Consider the following 22362-nt stretch of genomic DNA (forward strand, 5'->3'; position numbering starts at 1 on the left):
TGATGAAGCACCTTGTGTTTAAAAGATTATTTGACTCTGTGTTATAAAAGTTAAATGAAAACTTCCGGAAAAGTGTTCTAATCAAGATGCTCTGAGGAAATAACAAATTTTGTGGTAGTTAATTGGACATCAAAAGCAACTAATCCTAGCATTTGGGAAAAGTTCGAAAAGACCTAAGTCCAGTGGACTGATAATGGTTGAAGATGGTGATATATACTATTTAGATTAAATCAGATTAGTACGCAAAGTACTAATACTTGAACTTTTCAAAGAGTATTACTAATTATTTACTTGCAGTAAATTTTAATATTCATTTGTCATTTAACTACTGTTTTTTTTTTAATTACAAAAATAATCTATTACTGACTGGAATTCATCTATTTATTGTATCCTAAAAATGATGCACATACATTTATTCACTCGTTTTCCTCTCAAAAAAAAAAAAAAAAAAAAATCTCTAGCCCTTTGTTTTATTCGAACAAATAAGACAATATATCCTTGCTATATGGCATCGTGCCGAATCATGCATAAGTAGAGAAAAGGAACCAAAATGGCTATAGTTTCCAATATGCCATACCCATAAATCATTCAAAGGAACGGACGAGCTCTATCGAAAGCAATATAAAACACGACGGTGATAGTGTGTGTGTGCATGGATAGTGTTAGAAAAAAAAAATTGTATAGTTTTTAAGTGGTTCATTTAAGTTTACATTTTTATTCAAATGGCAAATTAGTGATCGTCGCCGACCACAGAGTGACTAAATGGGAAAATAAATGACAATTAAAAGATTAAGTGCCTATCGCCATTCAATCTCAACTTCAAAAAATAAATTACTGACCTTAAAGACACTTAATAATTCATAAAATTTAACGTATTTTAGGGTTGTAAATTTCAAAGACTAACAAAATTATTGTCATGCACTTTGAGTAAAGAAAGTGACCACTATTTAAAAAACTTGCCTGCTTATGAAATTGTTATTATCGGCCACTACACTGTAAAAACGATTCAGAAACGTTCATGGAAAATAATGGGCAGCTGATATGCCTAATTTCTGCCAGTTACATAACCTGCAAAAATCAGGATCATTTTACGCTATAAAAATCAGTAGCCTTCCTGAAAGTATCCTTTAATCTTTCTGAAGAACATGGAGATCGCACCAGTTAAAGTCAGCTTTCAATTGAAATACGGTAGGTTTAATACAACTAGTTAGAACCTTCTAGAGTTACTAAGAAAGCTCCAGAAGCATCAAACGCAAAAATTGGTCAAAGCAGAATTGCAAGTAAAAACTAAACATCTCCCTTGCCTGCAATTCTTCTCTTACAAAGCTGCAGCTATCCAGAGACTTATTTGCTCTCATTGGGAGCTTAGTCACCCTGGAAAGGCTGTAAATAAACTTAAGACGATACACTTAATAAGTACACTAAGTCAATCTTTAGACTGGTAGCTAAAAGTATTTTTCACTCCAGTGAGGAATCTGCATTCGCGCCACTTGTAGCGATTCAGGAAACTTTTTTACGAAGATACTTGATTTTACGGGGAAATAGGTGAAAACTCATGAAATCCTGCAACGTTCCACGGAAATAATCAGTAACATTTCGGAATTTTTTTACAGTGTAGCGACTGAAGAATTTTCTCAGTTTTGCCTTCTAAGTCAAAGGTGAGTGAATATTCTGTCAAATTTTGTTGGTGAGTTCGCACATAAGACCTTATACTCGACTGTCAAAGCCATTTTAGGATGCAAAACAGTAAGGAAAACTCTCTCGTTCTAGTTCTGCTCAGTTTCTGCATTATCTTGGAATAGAAGACGATTGCAACCGGCAAAAAAGAAGAAAACATTTCGGTAACGAAAAAGACTAAAACGACGAGGTAAGGCACACAATTCATTGAAAAGGTAAGCCAGAGAAAACTTTACTAGTGAGACTCTAGTGACTCGGATAACCAGTTCTTCGAGGATAACTATTCAAAAGATGATTATGAAGAGCAAGACACAGGATGTTTTGATGTTTATTGTGTTTTTGTATTTGGTGATGACCATTATGGTGCATTGTTCTCGTTTTTATTGCTGGGCTTATAAAGATTGTGGGGCTGAAGAAAACAATTTTTGTATGCCTTAATTAAGTGAAATTGAAATGCAAATGAAAGACACGTTACAGAAAATTATTGGGCATTTATGTAAAATAATTTTTGCTTAATGATTAAGATTACAGTCCTAAAATAGCAGTTTCAGATTTTATATTTATTACGCTTTGGTTCTATCTTGGCACTACCTCATATTAGGGCAACTTTTTAATTAATATGTATTCGAATATAAGGAGCCAATATGCATCGTATTATGAGGTATCAATTTTCTAAAAAGTTTTCTTGTACAGTAAAACCTGTAAAGTTGACCACTCTTGCAAGTTGACCACCCATGTAAGTTGACCTCCTTTGTCAGGTACATAATTAGTTCTAGATCATATAATCAACCTTTATAAGTTGACCACCTGTCTAAGATGAGCACTAAAGTACGGCAGCGCAAGTAGTTAACTTACACAGGTTTCACTGTATATCAACCTCTGTAAGTTGACTATCTGTCTAATCTGAGAACTAAACTGCGGCACCGCAAGTGGTCAACTAACACTATTGAAAACTCTGTTCTAAAAAATAATAATTTGCACGTGTTGTAGGCGTAACCCTACACTCTGCCCTCCAATACGTACAATTCATTATTTGTCAAGTACAAAATTTTCTTTTTACAGTTGATATTTCATATTATGATACATAATTTTTCTTTACTTTCAAATACATCACAATTAAAAGTCAAAGTATAAAATTCGGAGAATTAAGTGCAAATATATGCGTAAAAATGTCACACTCGTGCAAAGGAATTGAGCAATACCTATATTTTGATTTGAACCGCCTATAAAATCAATTAAGTGACTTTTACGTGAGAAATCTCAAAATTATTGGATTTGGAAAAAATCGGACACATTTGTCTCATCGGATATTAAGGTGTTCGAGCAAAATTAGGCAATTAAATTTGCTCCATGGATTACCGGATGTCTCGCTTTACAGACTTGCAACCACTTGTCAAAAATTCGGGAAAAGGACACTTGCCCCCACTTACCCCATCTAATCCACGGCGCTAGTTAAGGCAATGATAAAGTCATAAGGGACGGAAATTTCGCTCTATTCCCCCCAAGAAGGCGAAATCGATAAGAGCGCTCTGAAGTAGGTGATTAGCTCTTTTAAAGCAATCGCGAAATGTTTGGATTCTGCTGAAAGGTAGTTTTCCAAGATGAATCGTTGCGACATGTTGGGCGCTCGTAAGGGGGCAAAAGAAGGACATTAACTCGGGAAGTGGCGCCACCACGTGGTTCCGTCTCGATGTTGATGGGCTTATGAGTATTACAAGTGAATTTTTATTAGGGTTGAAAGAGTAGCGATTGCCATTTTTTAGCCGTCGGGGAGAGAAGTTATTAGAATCTTTAAAATCTGGGAACAATTTCAGATATATTAAAAAAGGGCAATAGTGCCATATTTCATGCATATAATTTACAGGGTGACACTATGAGGGAATGCAACGTGCCCATGTCTGCAATCTAAAAAAAATACCAAAGAAAAATAACTTTTGAGTCATGCTGTGATGGTATCGTTTTTATGAAATAACTTGCTCGAAAGAGGTAATAAACAACTCCACTTGTATGAGTGTGACAAATTACGCAGGCTATTAATAGCATGTGTTTGTTCCTAGCTGCGAGGGGCATCTGAGATAAGCGTCAGGGAACTTAGATATTGTGTGATAAATCGATACAAAAAAGTATCCAATTAAAATTTCAAGCTGTAACCGAGTCAGCTGGGCTAATAATGCAAAACAGGGGGGGGGGGGGGGACTGTTTAATTTTATCATTTTTTAAAAATAAAATAAATACTGTAATAAAAAACAATAAATTAAGTAACCTTTTCAAATAAAAGCTGCAATCAGTTCTTGGTTTACGATTTTTCAGAGAACACTTGAATCTGCCGCCGTTACCCATTACAGGCAACATAGGCGACACAAGTGAAAAATTTAAGAAAAAACCTAATTATTGATTTAAAATCTAAATCTAATGCTCTTTTTCTCGATACAAAACTTACAAAGTTTGCTTGCATAAGTACAGTGTACAGTAAGTAGTGGTACGTGGTGGCGTATGGACGATGTAATCAACAGTGACATATTAAAATTTCATAATTTAGAAGAAAATATCTGATCTTTAAAGAATATACACCAGGGGTCTCCAAACAATGTCCGGCGGGCATCTAAAATCTGACCCGAGGCAGCGGGTCAGATTTTAAATGCATACATCATCCAAGTCATAATTACTAGGTAATATTCAATTCCACTGAGAGAATTTCTTATGTATTTATATTTTTTGAGTTTTTACTTGCTCATATTAGGACAAATTCAATATCAATCGTTAAAGCATTCAATACTATCATGTAATTCACCTAATTTATTCTAACTTAATCAAACGCCAAAAAATTTCATTATTATTTTTTGTGCTTTGTTTCATTAGAAATTAAAGACCAGGAAGATACTCTTCAAGAAAACCAGGTAATTGAAAAATATATTGGAGAGTATTTCTAAGTTAATAAGAGACATAATAATGAAAAACAAAATGTTTTTAAGGGATAATGAAAGGTAAAATAAACCAGTTTGGAAACAATTTTCTAATAGTTTTGATTATTTAATGTTTTAACCAATTGATAAATGAATGTTAGTTCTGATGCTAAAAGAGGACATTGTTTGTCTTTTTTCTAGTGTTGATAAATCCAACATCTCGCGGATGTGAACTGAAAAATTTGATGTAAGCTTTGAAACGTGTTTTTAAACTTTAAGAATGTCATAACAATGCTTGTTTAAAAGTAACATGTGTCAATTAGTAAGTTTGGAAACAACTTTCAAGAAAATTTCATCATTTAATATTTTAACCCAGTGATAAATGAGTGTTAGTTCTGATGCTAAAATAGGAGAATGGTTTTTTTTTTCCAGTGTTGATAAATCCGAAATCTTGTGGATGTAAACTGAAGATTTGATGTAAACTTTGAATTTGTGTTTTAAACTTTAACAATGTCATAACAATGATTGATTAAAAATAACATGTGTCAATCAGTAACAGCAAATAACCAACGTTTTGCAGCACGCATATGCTATTACCTGTTATTTCTTGGCACAAAGGTATTTATTTATTTCTTATTTATTATGTGTTAATCAGTTCTAATCAGTGATGTTCATGTTCCTATTAATTTTTTCTCTTCTATTATATGTGTATTCGATTATAAGGCGTTCAAAAGACATTGATTTAATAGGTGTTAAGAAATATAAAGAAATAAGGTTACTTGTGGGAAAATATAGTTAACATAAATATATTTTTGCCTTAGGAAAATTTAAAAATGCGATCATAAAATCTGAATTATAAATGAAAATTTTTTAAGCTTGAGGGTATACGCTATAATTCTAAAAAATGCTTGAGAGTATACAACGTATATGGAATATACCCTATGGGAACACCACCGGCTCTAATACAAAAATTTGCTAGCGACTCTGAACTACATTTTCCGATGATGAGCTATCTCTAATTGGGTACTGGCCACTGAGTCTCGGGAAGTTTTCAAAAATGACCCTTTGGAACAGTGTTTGTTAAGTATGCACTTGTGGACACTTAGAAATGCTATTGGAACCAAAAAGCAGTTGAAACTAAAAACTAAATAAAAAAGAAAAGAAATAAATTTGTACATAAATAAATAAATAAGCAACAAATGATGCAAATAAAGATGTTAATTAATTAAGAGCAATAGATACATAAATAAATAAAAGATCATGAATGGAAAAATAAATATAAAAAAAAATAAACATACAGATAAATGAAGCAGTCAATCACAATATCGAAATAAAGGAAAATAAAAATAAATTAACACAAAATAATAAATTAATTATTCCCATTAAATCTAACATTTAATTTTCTAAAACTGAAAATGATAAACAAAGGTAGCACACGATTCATTTGAGGAATGTAAAAAAACTAATGTCCTTTGTACATGAGCTGTAGATTTAATGTAAAATAGTATAGAAAATATATTTAAAAATAATCTTAAACAAATGTACATATGCTGATGATTTGAAGACATACGCCGAATCTATTGTTGATTGATAAAGAAAGGAAATAAATATCAAAGATAATAGCCAAAAAATAGTGTTAAACATCTACTGTTGTCTTTAAAATCTATGACTAAAACTGGGGGTAAAATATGACTAAATACTAATAACTAATTTTGCTTATAGTAATTAATCCTTTTGAAACTATATGATAAGCATTAAACTCCTATTTCAAAGTTCTGTACGACTGACAAAAAGCGGGATAATGTCTTATGATGGGGGAAAAAGTTCTAAGTACTGTATATGTCACTTTTCCTCTAAACAACTAAAAGCGATAAAGCAGTGTCTCCAACCGCGTATAGATGGCGCTAACTGTCGAGGAAGCAGGAGAAAAGTCAGCAGCTGATTTTACGTTATCCCCTCTCTATCAGAGCTTAAGTTATCAGTAAACTCGAGTTTGTCAACACATTTTATACTTTTCAAATCGCGTTTTTCCTATTATTTCCTGAGCATATGGGGAAAATTAAAGTGATCTTACAAAGACGTCACATTTATCAGCGGAATTTTAAAATAATTCCTGATGTAACCAACACTCATTTTTTCTAGAATAATTCCTTCCAAACAACTGCAATAAAACAATTGTTTTTCTAAGCTTAAAAACAAATCTTTATTCTAAGTTTTTACAGTAATTATTAAAAATTCGAAAAAAAAAAACAATGTATGAGAAATTACTATTTTTGATTAGAAACAGATTAATATTTGTGACAGTTTCTGGTGATGACAGGTTTTGAAGCATTCTAAGAAAATTAAGTAAAAAAGTCTAAATATGTTAAACTTAATGCTAAAAACTTCAAACCGTACTGCCTACTCAAAAAAATATATCCACTACGAAATATCATTAAAGGAAAAAAAAAAAAACATCGTTTCATTCAACATGTCTGTTAGTTGCCCAAAAAATATTAAGTGAAAACTTAATTTTTTGTGACGCTCATATGAAAAAAAAGAAATATTTACTTTTCCATTGGTACTGAAAATAAAATGAAAATTTAATTTATATTATTTTACATTTTTTTAAATGAATTTTAGTACTTCTGTTATCAATGAATGTATGGCAGTTTTCCAATGAGTTGCGAGGCGTAATAAGCTTTGTAATTTTGTTTCAAGCTTTGAATTTCCAGCCCCTATTAGCTTATGATTGCATTTTATAAATAACGATATTGTTTTGAAAAAAAAAAGAAACTAGTACAAGTGAAATTTTACTTTTTTTATTTAGTATTTAACAGTAGAATTGTTACTGTAAACTGTAAGATAATTCTTACTTCAAAAAAGCATTCTATTTACTAAAGTTCGGTTTTAATCAAATTATTCTTAACATTGACAGATTTTTGTTAAAACGTCATTAAAATTATTATATTCGGTTTAAAAAAAATATTGAACGTTTTCCAATACAAAACTGCTGTGTAAAAAAACTATGGTAACAGAAAAGTAATTTCATAAGAAGGATATAATGGTGGTGTATAGGTTTTTGAGGCGGTTATGGTTATTGTAGAAAACCGAGATAAACAAAAATTGTGAAATCTTTGGAACTAGGAAAAAATTTTAGGCTCCAGACCAATTATTTCTACGAGTTTGTAATAAATTCAGTATAACATGGTTTTTGAAAGATTCTTGTGCTCTGAAAGAATTATTCTTCAGGGGATTTTTTTAAGTCGCTCCGGTGGCCTAGAACTCGGGATTTGACGGGCCCTGGTAATAAATACAGTAAATTTTAAATGTCAATTTTGAATTATCGTAATTTTATGTCTCATCCGCTTTTGCGAGCACGCATGTTTGAATTTTTGAAGCACACGGTTTTGCAATCGCTGTTTTGTAAAGGTTTATTTCCAGATGCAGTAGAACTGAATTAAATAGAATTACATGCATTTAAAAAACTTTTGCTTTCTGGAAAGTTTTGTTGCATAGAAACGATAAAAGTAAGGCATCACAGGAAAAAAAAAAAACCTTGACAATCTCTTTAGCATCTCTCGATTAACCGGTCAATGTCTTTCCGATCGGCTCTTACAAATCATAAACTTAAATAGAACTGAATGCAGTAAGATCGTTAATACATTATAATACGCTTGGGATACTGAATTGATTTGCATTTAGACCAACTTTACGAGAATAGTTAAATTTTAACGATACTTCAGCAGCAGTTTAAAGCTATTTTCTCTTATCGAGAGAAAAATAGGAGTTTAAAAAAAAAGCTCCTATATTTAACGTAAACAGGAGAATCAGAGGAAAAAGATAAGAGAAGATAAAATCAGCAGTTTGATAATTTTACGAACTTTAAAACTATCGACTACTAGATTGCTTGGGCACTTTTCTTATATTCTTTGCTTTTCTATCAAAATTAAGCGAATGGAAAAATTCGTTCCTTCTGTTTGAGTAAGGTGTAAAATAATTAGGCGTGGAAGCGTTAAAAGTTTCGAAAAAAATCGTCCATGAATGGGAATGAGAAAAGGATGGACGGGAGAGGGGTGGGAACGATACTCAACCACATCGTCTGTTATCTTGAACACAGACGATAAAGTCGGTATGTCCACGGTAAACACCCGAACCGAAAAGGCTATAAAATTTTTATTGGGCATTAGGGAAAGAAAAACCTTCAAAAACATATTATAAATTCCTGCTGAATGGTTTTAGGCAGAAAGTGTGAAAAAATTCAACGTGAGGTTAATAGCGGGTATAAGATTCGTAATATTCCTTTTATCTCTAGCCTCTTGAGTTTTCGCGTAGAACTGAACTAAATGGCCCGAAAAGCTTTAAAGGGTTTTTGTTAAATAAATATTGAGAGTAGGAGCTGGTGGGTGCTTTTATTAGATCAATATTGAATCCGGATTTTATCAGATACGCTTACGGATTTGTTCATTCAAATAAAATTACATTTTGTTATCTGATATTTCATTGTTCGATGAACACACCAGCTGAATATTAATGGAAACAAAAAGTCATAAATTGTTATAGTTCTGCAAAGGCGGTTATTAGTGTTGCGAAGTAGAAGGGCTTATTTAACATCACAGGAGCTGAGCTCCTGCACTTCTTTTCAAATTGAGGTGCTTTTTCACATATTTGACTGGAATTCAGATTATTTATGAATGGAATGAGATCCGAAGACTACAGGGTTCTTCCACTTCTTTTGACCGAAATTAAGTACTGTGAAGCAGCATTGCATTTGCACGCAAGGTGTGTGTAATATGTACTTATGCTTTAAGGTAATATGCTCTACAGTACTTATGTTTGTAGGATATAACATACACGTGTTAAGCATTTATACGATCGCACCAGTTTATATCAAAGCTTATCCATAGCGATTTATGGCTATGACGTAATAACATCCTTTACCGTTCACGACAACCTTTTTTTTTAGCGAAACTTTTAGTTGGGTCTTTCGAATTCGCCATAAATGGGCACGACTGTATATACTTAGTCGAATTAAAATTTTCAGTTTTTCACGAGTCTTAAATATTAGGACCTGTTTCCAAAGAAATGTGTTTGTAGCAAAACATAATTGCATTGTTACTTTCTTCTATGAACTGCCAGTTCTGATACATTGTACGAATGAGATGTAACACATTATTGGAGTTAAAACTCTTTTTTACCAGACCTAAGAAGCGTTATGTCGTTATATTGAAGGTGACAAAACCAAAGGAATAATTTATTTCCTCAAGGGCGCAGCGAGGGCGTTAATTCCCCTCTAGAACCTTTGGTTTTAAGCAATATTGCCAATCCTAGTATGGTACTATCTATGCATGTTAGCAATGACCAAGCACCCTGTCCCTCACTTCCAGGAGAAAGTTATGGTTTCTCATGACCAAACTTTCCAGATGAAAAATCTGGCTGCGCTAGTTATAATTTGATTAGCATGCACTTCGATAGCAATCAACTCAAATACTGTTTAGGTTAGGTCTTTTCACCTAAACAGTTTTTGAGTTGATTGCTATCGAAGTGCGTGCTAATCAAATTATAACTAGCACAGCCAGATTTTTCATCTGGAAAGTTTGGTCATGAGAAACCATAACTAGAAAATATATGTTTATTTTTAAGATATTAGTTTTGAATCAAACAATTGCCTAATGCACTCAGTGAGTTAATTAGGGCTGACCTTTGCAATTGCGAGGTCATGTTCCCCCCCCCCCCCCGGAAGCTCGAAGTTCCCCCATACTTATTTCTCTCATCTATTTGATTCACCGTGGAGCGCAATATTATTAGACCCATTGCAGAAGATTACATTATATTGAATGGGGTATGAAAAATTTTAATGTATTAGTAGGTAGCTAGTTGCTAAAAAAATGTCCCTTACTTCACATCATCACACCTATACACTTCGCTTTTCTTTCTCATCGCCTTACAACGAAAATGCACTAAAACGACTACACTAATCAGTTATTAATATTAGAAGTATCCTCCTTGTGTATAACTTACTGTATTTACTGTTTTTATTTTTCATTTCATCAGTGATACTATAACTTCGTTCATTTTTCTTTCTAAAAAGATTTTTTGCCTGGGGCCAGGTGCGACTGCACCGGACGCAAGTTTTAAAGCATGGTCCTGACATCAGCAATGAAAAGTTAGGTCGCTTGACATTTTATTTAGTGGAATTATCCGCAGCATTTAAAAAAATGAAGTGATTTAAATTGGATATAACAGTATAATACTGTGATATATCATGCGTACGAGAAATTATCATATTCGACAGAAATAACGCTGGAAGGCTTCTGTCGTTGTGCGCCGCCAGTACAATCATGCATGCGATCTTAGCTTTCCTCTTATTATTATTTATTTTTTTTTTCTCATTTTTTTTCGCGAACTATAGGATAGGTAGATACTATAAGTTAAGGTTTCATTCATATATCCTGAGCTAGTTTTACGTATAATACATATGTAAATTTTTGTGTAATCCATGTCCATCGCAATCGACTTCTAGTCAACTTAAAATGGAAAAATGTACTTTTCACAAATTAAATGGTTTGTTGAACTAAACTAGACTGTACTTAATGTAGCCTAATACAGAAATAGATTAGCAATGGAACGCTGTAAAATGTTAATAATAGCGATCTATTAGGTATTAATATAGAAGAAGACAGAGACTATAGGAGAATGAATATACATCTACTGGTGATATTCAAAAAACTGGAGCAAATAGAAAACCCATTGAAATTCCAAGGAAATAACATAGACATAAGATTACACATATAAAGTGCATGAAGATAAACTGTTGCAACTTAGCAGACAATTTTGTCAAAAGAGCACTAATGCAGCTGTAGAAAAATTTGTTAATCAAAGCAGTATATTACGTATTAATATAGAAAAAGACAGAGACTCATATAGGTGAACACATATACACCTATGTCGATTTTCGAAAGGCTAGTGCAAGTAAATTGGAAATAATGAATGACATTTCATAGCAATGATATTACTCATATGAAAATACAAAAAGATAAACTGTTGTGGCTTAGCAGACAATTTTGTCAAACGAACACGAAGGCAACTGTAGACAAAAATATAAAGCACAACAATCTTTAGGTATTAATATAGAAAAAGACAGAGACTCACACACACACATATAAGTGAACGAATACAGCTACAGTCAATTTCCGAATCTTTAGAGCACGTAGCTTGATAATAATGAATGACATTCCATAGCAATAAGATAACTCATATAAAAGTTCTTAAAGATAAACTGCTGTAACTTAGCAGCTATTGTGCCAAATGAGCACTAAATACAGCTGTTGGAAAAAGTACTTAGCATAATACTCTATTGGTTCTCAACAGTAAATGTCAATGTCCGAATGCTAGGTACAAGGACAGAAGAAGTTTGTTGAGAGCAAAGATAATGCAAAAGAGAAAAAACAACGTTATTACATAGTGTAAATAAGATAAAATGATCTAATATAGGCTAATGTTGTGTCAAATGAACACAAAATTGTAGCAAAGTGAGATAAAACGTTCAGCTATCAGTAATAAAGTTTAGCGAGAAGAGAGACAAAAGTGTACAACATTTTCCGAATTCCAGATTTCAAGTCAGGATAAACTTGGATAAGAATGGCGGTGATACCATATAAAGTAAGGCATAGTAAAGTACATAGAACAAACCGCTTGAAAAAATAAAGGTTGACTTTAACGTGAATAATTGAAAACTAAAATCACCGTTAAATGTACAACTGTAACAAGTACCATTTGTGGGTTAAACGTTTCGTTTTTGAGTCTTAAAGTCCCTTTTGCTGTTGGAGATATAATTTGCTGACAGAAGTCTAAGGAACTGTAGAAAAAATATTTCAGCTTTTTTGTTAGTAATTAAGTTTAAAGAAGACGAAAATCGAATATGAACAGAATAATAGATGACGGTTTGTAAACTCATAAAAATAACATCTAGATGAGCTTAAGTAAGAAAAATGGAAAGAATGGAAACATGATTTAACAAGAATAAATTTCTTCATCATAGCACATATGAGTGTCTAAAGATCACTGAAGAATATATAGCAAAAAATTGACCTAAAAAAATGAAAGACATTCGTAATAAAATTTAACAAAGGCCGAGAATGAAATGAAGGAATATACATCAGGCTTTGATTAATTTATGAACAAGAGAGACTTGGAAAAGTGGTGGAAACACCATGTAAAATAAGGTTTTGTTAAAATAAAGCTTAAAGGACAAATAACTTAAGTTGAAATGAAAACTTTTGAAACTGTAGCCATAAATAGAAAACTAAAAGCTGCCAGTTGCTAAGTGCAGAAAAGATGGAGAGTAAAATGGACGAATGTATGATGGCTATTAAAATTTTAGAACCAAAATGTAAGGATAAGCGACTCCTTAAAAAATGACGGAAAGCTCGCATTGATTTATAACTACACTGAGGATGTCCGGCTAAATAAATGTAAGCGCATAAACACACAATTGGATTAGATGATTTGTAAAATAGCAGCTAGCATCTTTATTATCAAGAACGATTTCGTGAAAGATAAGAGTGTTTTTGTTTTATGTAAACTCCAAAAAATAAAATCTATTGGGGAGAAAATGGATAACACTTATCCGATAGTTTGACCCTGATGATATCTCCAATGATATATTCTTACCTTACTGGAATTGGCATAACAAGAAGAAATGAATAAGCACCATGTGTGCAGAACATTATCTTTGGTAAACTGTAATTATTTTTTGAAGAATTGATCTACAACTCTAAAAAGGAGAAAAATGTAAGAATAACCTAACCGATTGTCTGAATGAATCACTAACGATATTTGCGTTGAGTTTCAAAATGAGATAGCGTAGTATACTTTAAGCAGGATTGATACAATAGGCGGTAAGAAATTACTATAACACCAGAGATTTTTTAAATCGAATAGAAGGTAGCTACTTGACGAAGCCAAGTAAAGCCAATCTAATAATTAAAATTTCTAGGAGAAAATTAATGAGAATAATCTGACGGATTTTCTTCTACAGCATTATCGTGGCTTATCTTTCTGGTCAAGGTCTCATCACCTTACATTTATGGAATATGAAAATGAAAACTTAAGGGGGAAAGTGGAAGTAAAAGGTGGGGAAGAAATACAACACAATAGAGATATTTTCCTTAAGAATGCACTCTCAAAGATATGATGATATATTAGTTTATTATTATATTTTTTTTATGACGGATCTTCTTTGGGTAAAACCATTTACAATAGGCGTTTCTTGTTTTAAACTTTATATTATAATAAAATTAAAATTATAACTTTAAAATTATACAAGAAATTGAGCGAGAAGAAACAAAGGATGAATCACGAACCATAAAACTTGTCTTTTTTAGGATTTTACAATTAAAAATAAACAATAGGAGGTCGAAGGATTGGAAAGATTTTTATGCAGGTTAAATTTGCCTGAAACCTGCGTTGATGATGTAACCATCTTATCAGACATAATAAATAGGAATAATTACCACACATTTTCTCTAAGATAGTTTATAGCTCTAACACTTGAATATGTTTTATGATTATCTTATATTTTTAAAAGTAATAATGAAAAGGGGAAACGCTTAACAATATGAGAAACGTTTTCTCCGATAGAATCTCTAGTGACCAATAGAAAAACTAAATGATAACCTGACAGACACTTTCTTCCATGTTAATAACTAGTGTTATGTACCGATCAACCTAGGACTTGGTAATGTAATAGCCAGGAATTTTTTTCTCCAGAAAATCATTGATGTTTGAATCCTGTTTTGGAAAAAACAAAGGTTTCGAACAATTGTCTACAAACAAAAGACTCATACACAAAGATACGCTGATCGCGTGTATAAAAAGTGACAATGAAAAGATTTTCGTGCATAGAAGTTGAACAAAAGATACGGATATACAGCTCTGTATTTAAATCGAAAAAACGAGACATGATTGACATTTTTTGAAGCAGACTGACAGGTGGATTATTGCGGTATCAGTTACAAATTAGAGAAAGACAGGCTTAAAAACTATGAATGAATAATCAATGCAAGGAATTTGAACAGTGTAGAGGTCTGAAACTGAAAGCATTTGAAAATCTTTTGTTTTAGAAAAAGTGAGAAAATAGCTCGGGTTAATTTTTGTAATTGAAGAAGCCGCTTATGAATAAGTGTGCTCTTGTAAAAGTGTTGAAATGGCACTATAAGCTCGATAAATAAATAAATAAAAAAAAAAGTCTTTAATTTTTTTTCCTTTTCTGCTCAAAGCATTCCATTCGCAATCACGCTTTTCATCAAATGTTATTTTTAAGAATGCTATTTGTCTTGGATTTGAATTTTGCTTTGTCGTACTGTTTTCATCTCTACCAACATAAAGATGAAACGGCGGATTTCAAATTTAAGTTTTGATGGAGCAGATTTGCAAAATTAATTAAGGAATTCGATGTTGAAATTCCTTTTAAAATATTTCACTAGCAATTCAAAACAGAAATTATAGATACATTGCTTGATTTCTCAATAATTATGATAAAACTATTCTCAGTAATTGTGACTTAATTTTTTTTTAAGGAAGCATCGTCAAAACAAACGTTGATGGACTTTCGAAAATGTTATGAACGTCTTTGGAAAAAATTGTAGATGCATCAACTCTTCAAACTGTATGAATGTTTTGAGCGTATTTGTTTCCACATAAAACTGGAGGAAATTTATGGAAGAGAAAATTAAAATACATTTTCTCATTGCAAATCGTTCTCTAACCCTCCCACGAACTTGCATGTCTTAAACGTCTTTGGTTATTTCAACAATTTATAGATGAATCAACTCTTCAAACTGTATGATTGTTTCTAAAGTATTCGTTTGCTCATAAAATTGGCGGGAATTTATGGAGGAGGAAATGAAAATTAATTTTCTCATTGCAAATTGATTTCTAAATTGATGATTGCTTTTCTGTAATCTTACTACACAGCTGACAATGTTAACCATATTCTAGGACCCTAGATAAGGTTTTGAATTTATTAAATAAAGGTGCAACTTCGTCCGTGATTACTACAATTAGTATCTCAAAAATTTAGAAAAAATGTTGACGCGTGGGACAAAGGAATTTTCTTGAAAAGTGTATTATTTGATCAAAATCGGGATGAATTTAAGCAACGACAAAGAAAAAAAAAAGAATATTTCAAGTAAAAATGTACCTCTGGTCTCAGCTCAAAAAGCTGGAATCCACGTTTGATATCATGCACTGCCCATTTGTAAATGTTCCATCCTATTTTAAAGACATAGTGTAAAATTAGGCTATAATCATTTTGGTACCTTCAGTATTAGACACAATAGATGGTGTTCTGATATTGGTAAGTCGAGTTTGGTATGCAATTTGGTATTCCGACTTTGGTATGAACCGAATATGGGACAACTATGAGTATTGTATATAAGCGCACCTATACTATACCAATTTCTTACTTGTATGTAAACTTCACTTACTCAGTCTCAACGCTTATGTACAATCTATAAATAAAAGTTAAGCTAAATTTAACATTACATATAACTCTTAAAAATGACCTCCATCATCTCAGATTAATTGCCTTGAGACATAACGTTTTTGATGTCCCTTCTCCATTGGTAACTATTAACCAATACAAACTGCGAATGGACACTCGGAACAGACGATGAGTTTAATATCCAAAAGAGCAGGATACACATATAGAAATCAACGTTTATCGTAGCTATGCCAGATCAAAAGATCAGAAATGGATAACAGAGTTAAAAGGATCTTACATTCGAAAGTAGGGGGTACAAGACGGAAAAGAAGACTGAAAAAAGATTTTAGAGGATGTTCCTGCCGTCTTAGATGTATGAAAGTCTTCAACTGAAAGATCAAGGGGAAGAGACCGGGCTGTTTGGCATTAACACGGTGCTGCAGGATAAGCTTTGCAAACTTAATTATGTGGGTGAAGATAATTAGAAACAAGAAAGTCCTTGAAATATTTAAAACACAAATTAAGTTATGTACTGAGTCATTTTATGATTGGTCTATTTGTATGCTGTTATGTTAATATAGATATAAGCGTTGTTACAACTTTAGCTCTAAAATAATGATGCATTAAGCTATAATCCAACGAGTGAGCTTTTGGTGAAATTATGTAAGTGGATTACAACATATGGGTCTAGATAAAATTGAAAATGAGAATAATAGAAGAACAGATGGAATAGAACTAGACACTGAGATTAAAAATAATGAAAGAGGAAAAGGAGAAAGGAAAGATGGGTTGATATTTAATCTATGACGGGGTTTTTAGAAAGTTTGGAACAAAATCCGCCAAAATTAAGTTAAAACGAATGCAGTACACATCACGGAAAAATTCGAAGTAGAATTTTCGTGAAAAAGCTATTCCCTTTACGTTTTTTGTAAAACTAAATGCGAGGAAATCCGAAAGAATATGATAAAGGGGAATGTGAGTGCATAAGGTAATATGATTTTAGTGTTTAGCATAAAACTTTTAATGAAGTATTTAGCGAGTTTTATACTTATCATCAAGCAAAAACTACTTTTACACATAAAATAATGATTTAACAAGCATTTAATGAATTGGATGGTATCCTCAAGAAGATGGAGAGCAACGAAATGGTATTTAAAGAGTCCAAAAAGAATCTAGTAAATTTAAATAACATAATAAGTTATATTTCAGCCTTTTTTTCTGGAAAAAAAAATCTCCAATACACTTAAGTTTGCGTTCAAAAACTTACCGAAAAAGTTATTTTTTTTGGCCAGAGCTTCAAACCTTCTCTTTTAAAAGGGTAGTTGAAAGTATTAAATTTTAAACTTTTCAGTCCGCGCACAAACTATTTTTAAAGCAAACACGAGTTAGTCATATGCTTTATTTACAGAAGTATTTTCATGTCTAGAAGTTAGTTATCGATGATGAAAATATTTTTAATTGAAATACGAGTAATTTACGTACTTTATTACAGAAAGAACTTCATGTCTTGAACCGCACGCGATATTGAAGTTTAACATTCTGGTTGATCAACTCAAACCGAACTTCCTGATTTTAAGTATTTGAAGGTTAATTTATTCGTCTTCACTAACCAAACTGTTTATTTTCCTTGTAACTTTTGAGTGATTTTGAATACTTTCTGACATATTTAAAAAATATATATATTTGCTAGCAAAGAATAGAGATAATTTTCCCAAGTACACGATATATTTATCTATTCAAACGAAATAAAATTTATCGCATGTTTAATATTATTAATTACAATTACTTCGTTTTGATAAAACCTTTTTGGTCAAAGATAAGCTTGAAATGTTATGTCAAAACGTACCGCTACGTTACTCGCGATAACAAACCGCATTTAACAAGTAATGCTAGGAAAAAAAGTACATTATTATGCTTAAAATTTCATAATAAAACTATACAACTTCTCCAGCTCAATAAAAATTCACAGTACATAAAAAACTAAGGGCGAGTTCTTAATATTTTCTGGCAAGAAGTTGAAATTTTAACGTCAATCACAAGAAACAAGCGTCTCACAATTTCTGAAAAATTCGGTGATAATTTGTATTTAGTCTTAATCAAAACAAGTAAATTATATTTGCATGAATGTGAAAGAAAACTTATAATTAGTAGTCATGTATATTTTAGATATCATTTAAAATGCTCAATCAGTTCATACGTTTTAATTTTTCTTTTTTACTCTTAGATACGGTTCTTTATAATAAATAAAATTTTGCAAAACAGCTTTGAAATCCAATCATATTTATCCAAAATTAAAAACATATTAAATTTATTTTCTGTCGGAGAGGCGGTCAGTTTTCTAACGCAAACTCTCTGAAAAATACAACTTTTTTAATTTCTCCCAAAATTATCTTTGCAATGCTTAATCTTCCGGTTTATTTTATGAATGAAGCTGGAAAACGATGCGTGTATTTGTTTGACGTAAGACGTCGAATGAAAGAGCGAATGAGAAAGAGGTGATGAAAGAGATCGTGATTTATCGCGGAGAGTTAGTGTTGATGGATTAAAGAGCGACTTCCGGATCTAAAGTGCCGCCTTTCCTCAATAGAGGGCGCTCGTTTACACGCTGCTTGCGGTGTGGGTAAACAATCCTACTTCTCAGGAACTGAAGATAATGATTTGCGCGCACTTTTGAAAAGTGTAAAAGATTAACTCCGATTTTCTTGGGAGCGAAACTTTTCGGACGTTTCATGGCTTTGAATACCAAGCTCACATGACATAAAAAAGTATACGGAGATGTTTTCAAACATAATTATCAGTTTGTTAAACTTTTATAAGAAATATTAAAACATGCATTTTTTAAAAACTACTTAAAAAAAGTATTAAACTTTTAATTTTACCTTTTCTTAAATTCTATGAAGATTTTAAAAAGTTTATCACATTCACATTGTGAATTTTGAATAAGAACCTCATCAGTAATTCAATTAATGCGTAACGTTCTCTAAAATGCAAAATACTTGAAAACACGTGTAAAGGGCATATTTTTTCCAACTTAATCCAAAGAACGAAACTAAAGTATTTTTCTATAACTGAATCTGAATATCGAGAGATTAATGTTTACCTTCACTCTTTTCTTTTTCATCAACGATCGATTTTAGGTAAGAGCGATCGGCTGTGCCATTTCTCATGGGAATATTAACTTTCATCCATAACCCGCGAAAGCTTAGTTGAATTTAACAGTGACTGTAATTGGAATACAGTCAGAAATTTGCAAAAATTTCAAAAGCTGCCGCATTTCAAATCCTTTACAAGAGCCATTGCAAATCTATAAAAATTTATTAAGTTTCTCTCACGCATGAGACAATAGTACGAATAAAATTATCTCCCAAATTTCACCGAATTTCCGAAACTTCACGCCGATGTTAAAGATCAAATAAAGAGAAATTTTTAAAGTTGGATATGGTCTACACAATAGCGCAGATGAAACTGGGGTTCAGTTTCTGAATGTTTGACGCATTGTTAGACATCTAAGTAAGAGAAAAATTTTAAAAGTTTGACGTAGTCTACACAATAGCATGGATAAAATTGGCGGTCAAAGTTTGAGTGTGTGACATTGTTAGACATCAAATAAAAAATTTTCTTTTAAAGTTTGACATACTCAACTTAGTAGCAGGAGTAAAAATAAAGCAATTTTGGGAAAAGCATCTATGCATGATGCGTGCGAAATTGTATGCGCCACGAATTTAAAAGCCAATAATCTACACATAAAGTTCAAGCACATGCAGGTAAGAAGAAGAAAAAAGTAATCAGCGCAGAACAAAAGTGTTGTTTTTTAATGAAAACTTTGCCAAATTAAATGCAATATTTAAGACACGTATTCCGATGTGTCAAAAATCTTAGCTCATCATGGAAGTGAAAACGGAAAATTGCGATATTATTTAGAAGATTTTAATTTTCCGAAGAACTCGGAAAAATATCGTAATTTTATAGCAACGTAAACATATGAGCATTGTGTTTCCACACGTTGTTTTGAATCAAATCGGGAGTAATCATTTTTCAGATAGTCCAAAGAAAATGGTCAGATATTAAGTAAACGAAAGCGGCGATGAAGTAGACAAACAAGAAATGCGAATGGTCAGAAAAAAAAAAAAAAAAAAAAAAGACCAAATGCAGATTATAAATAATATTTCGATGTTCACTTTACTATAGTCCATTTGGGGAAATAAAGTCCATTTTGATAACGTTTTCGTGAAGAAACGTCGCAAGTCTCGGTAATAGTCCGTGAAAAAATAAAGTCCAACTTGTACCCGCAAAAAATAAATAAATATGAGAAGTGCCATCATATTTTTTTTAACGAAATTCCTTTATCTAAGTGCAAATGACAGATTCGCAAGCAATATCGTGTAGCAGGAGGTCATTGAATTCGGGAATATCGGAAGTGCCGCAGGTCTTAGTATCCAAGTGGAGTCGACGCATTTTTTTTCTTAAGTCGAAAAAAAAATCGAAGTCAATGCTCGCAGAAAACTAGGAAGGGATGCTGAAGTGTAAAGTATCCGGGATGTAAAATAGAAGAAGCACCTACTTTTGTTGACGATCATAGCAGATACTCCATTCACGAAAGGGGATGATGACTAGAAAAGGTCACGCAATGTCCAGTGAAAGGCGCGCCAAGAACCAACAAAACGAAGTCTTGAACTGCGTCGGCGGAGCTCGCAGAGAAAGCAACCGCTAGCGAAGAGAGCTGGACTGCAACTGAAAAGCCGAACGAGTGAAGAAAGGGGGAATCCTTGAAAAAGAGGATCAGTCCTGGGGAGGGAAAGCAAGCTTCGCCCGTGGCCGACAACAGAGGGCGACTCTGTAGCGGTAGCACCATTGGGTCGGGGTGGGTCACGTGAGGGAATGACGTCAGGCTGCTTTTCGGCGGAGGGCGTGGAAGCAAAGAAAGACGCGCAGAGGTGGTTTTCTCCGACAAGCAAAAGAAGAGCTAGGGAGAGGGAGTCTGCGCAAAGAACCAACTCCCCGAGAGAGGATTTTTATGCACTGTTGCAATCGATCGCCAACGCCTCTTCCGAACTACCAGCGCCGCCAAAAAACCTAGAGAGCCGATTTTTTCTTTTTTTAGAAAAAGGCAAATTGCGATGGGCCATCTCTTGGCTGAAATTCCGATCTTCGTAGGATCAAATTTGCCGTCGAAAAGTTTCATTGCTAGCGAAGACAGTGACGGTTTAACCTGTCCGAGAAAGTTTTCGCTTCGAGATCTTTTACGTTCAAATTCTATGTTTCTACTGGTTGCAATATTTCTTTGAAATAGAGAAAGTCAGTTTAAGATTTTTCTGCTTTTTGCTTTTTTAAAAGGATACGAAAAAAAAACTATGATTTTTTTTCCTTTGTTGTTATTATTTCTTTCAGTCGTAAGTATCGATTGTTTATTTTCGTAAAATTGAAGTAAAATATTTTTTCTTTAATCTTCTGTGCTAGATTCTCTTTTATTTACTATTTGCAATTCATTTTCCTATTTATCTATTTTCTTTCTCTCTCTCTCTCTTTTTCTGTTCCTCTACTTTTGTTTCTTTTTTTTCTTTTCATTTTCTCTAAAAAATTCAGCATCAAAAATCTCTCATTAGAAAACATTGTATTTGCTCGGGATCGTTCTCCGTTTTACTGCAAAAGTAAGTTTGTTAAGAAAAAAAGGTAAGCATTTTTTTTCCTTCCAAAAAAAACCAAGTTTAATTTAAAAATCTGAAGTTTCTTTTTTTTTGTTTTTCGAAGAAAAACTCATTCTCAAGAGTTTGTGATATGGTTTTGCACAAAGGCAAAAAATTTCTTAAGTTTTTGTAAAAACAAAACTAGAAATTTTATTCCCAATACGTTTATGCGCAAGAGTTACAAGATTCAAAATGCAAATTAAGCAATTTCAAAAACAATACAAAACATTAACTATCTTAACATCCCATTTATCATTTTAAAATTTTAACTCAACGATAAGAAACTAATTAATTACCAACCCTATAAATGAGTAAGATATTATCCATAATACCAAAAAACTAAATAAAAATAAATATTAAAAACGTTGCAACAACAATGCACAAAAGATGGGAATAATCAAAAATCCTGCTTCAAATGTCTAAGGAAACAACATGTGATTAAAATCAAAGTGAACGTTCTACGGCCGGTTGATGGCAAGCGTTGCATTGGCCAGCGGTGTGGCGGTAAGTTCAGTTGCCTTTCTTCCCCTTTTCCCACAGCGAAGTGCCGGCGCGAAGTGCCTTTTGCGACCGTAAGAGGAAGTCCGCGTAATACCGGTTGCATTTTTTCACCCAACTTCATGGGGAAGTCGAT

Source organism: Uloborus diversus, chromosome 10, assembly GCF_026930045.1.
Source record: "Uloborus diversus isolate 005 chromosome 10, Udiv.v.3.1, whole genome shotgun sequence".
NCBI classification, from domain to species: domain Eukaryota; kingdom Metazoa; phylum Arthropoda; class Arachnida; order Araneae; family Uloboridae; genus Uloborus; species Uloborus diversus.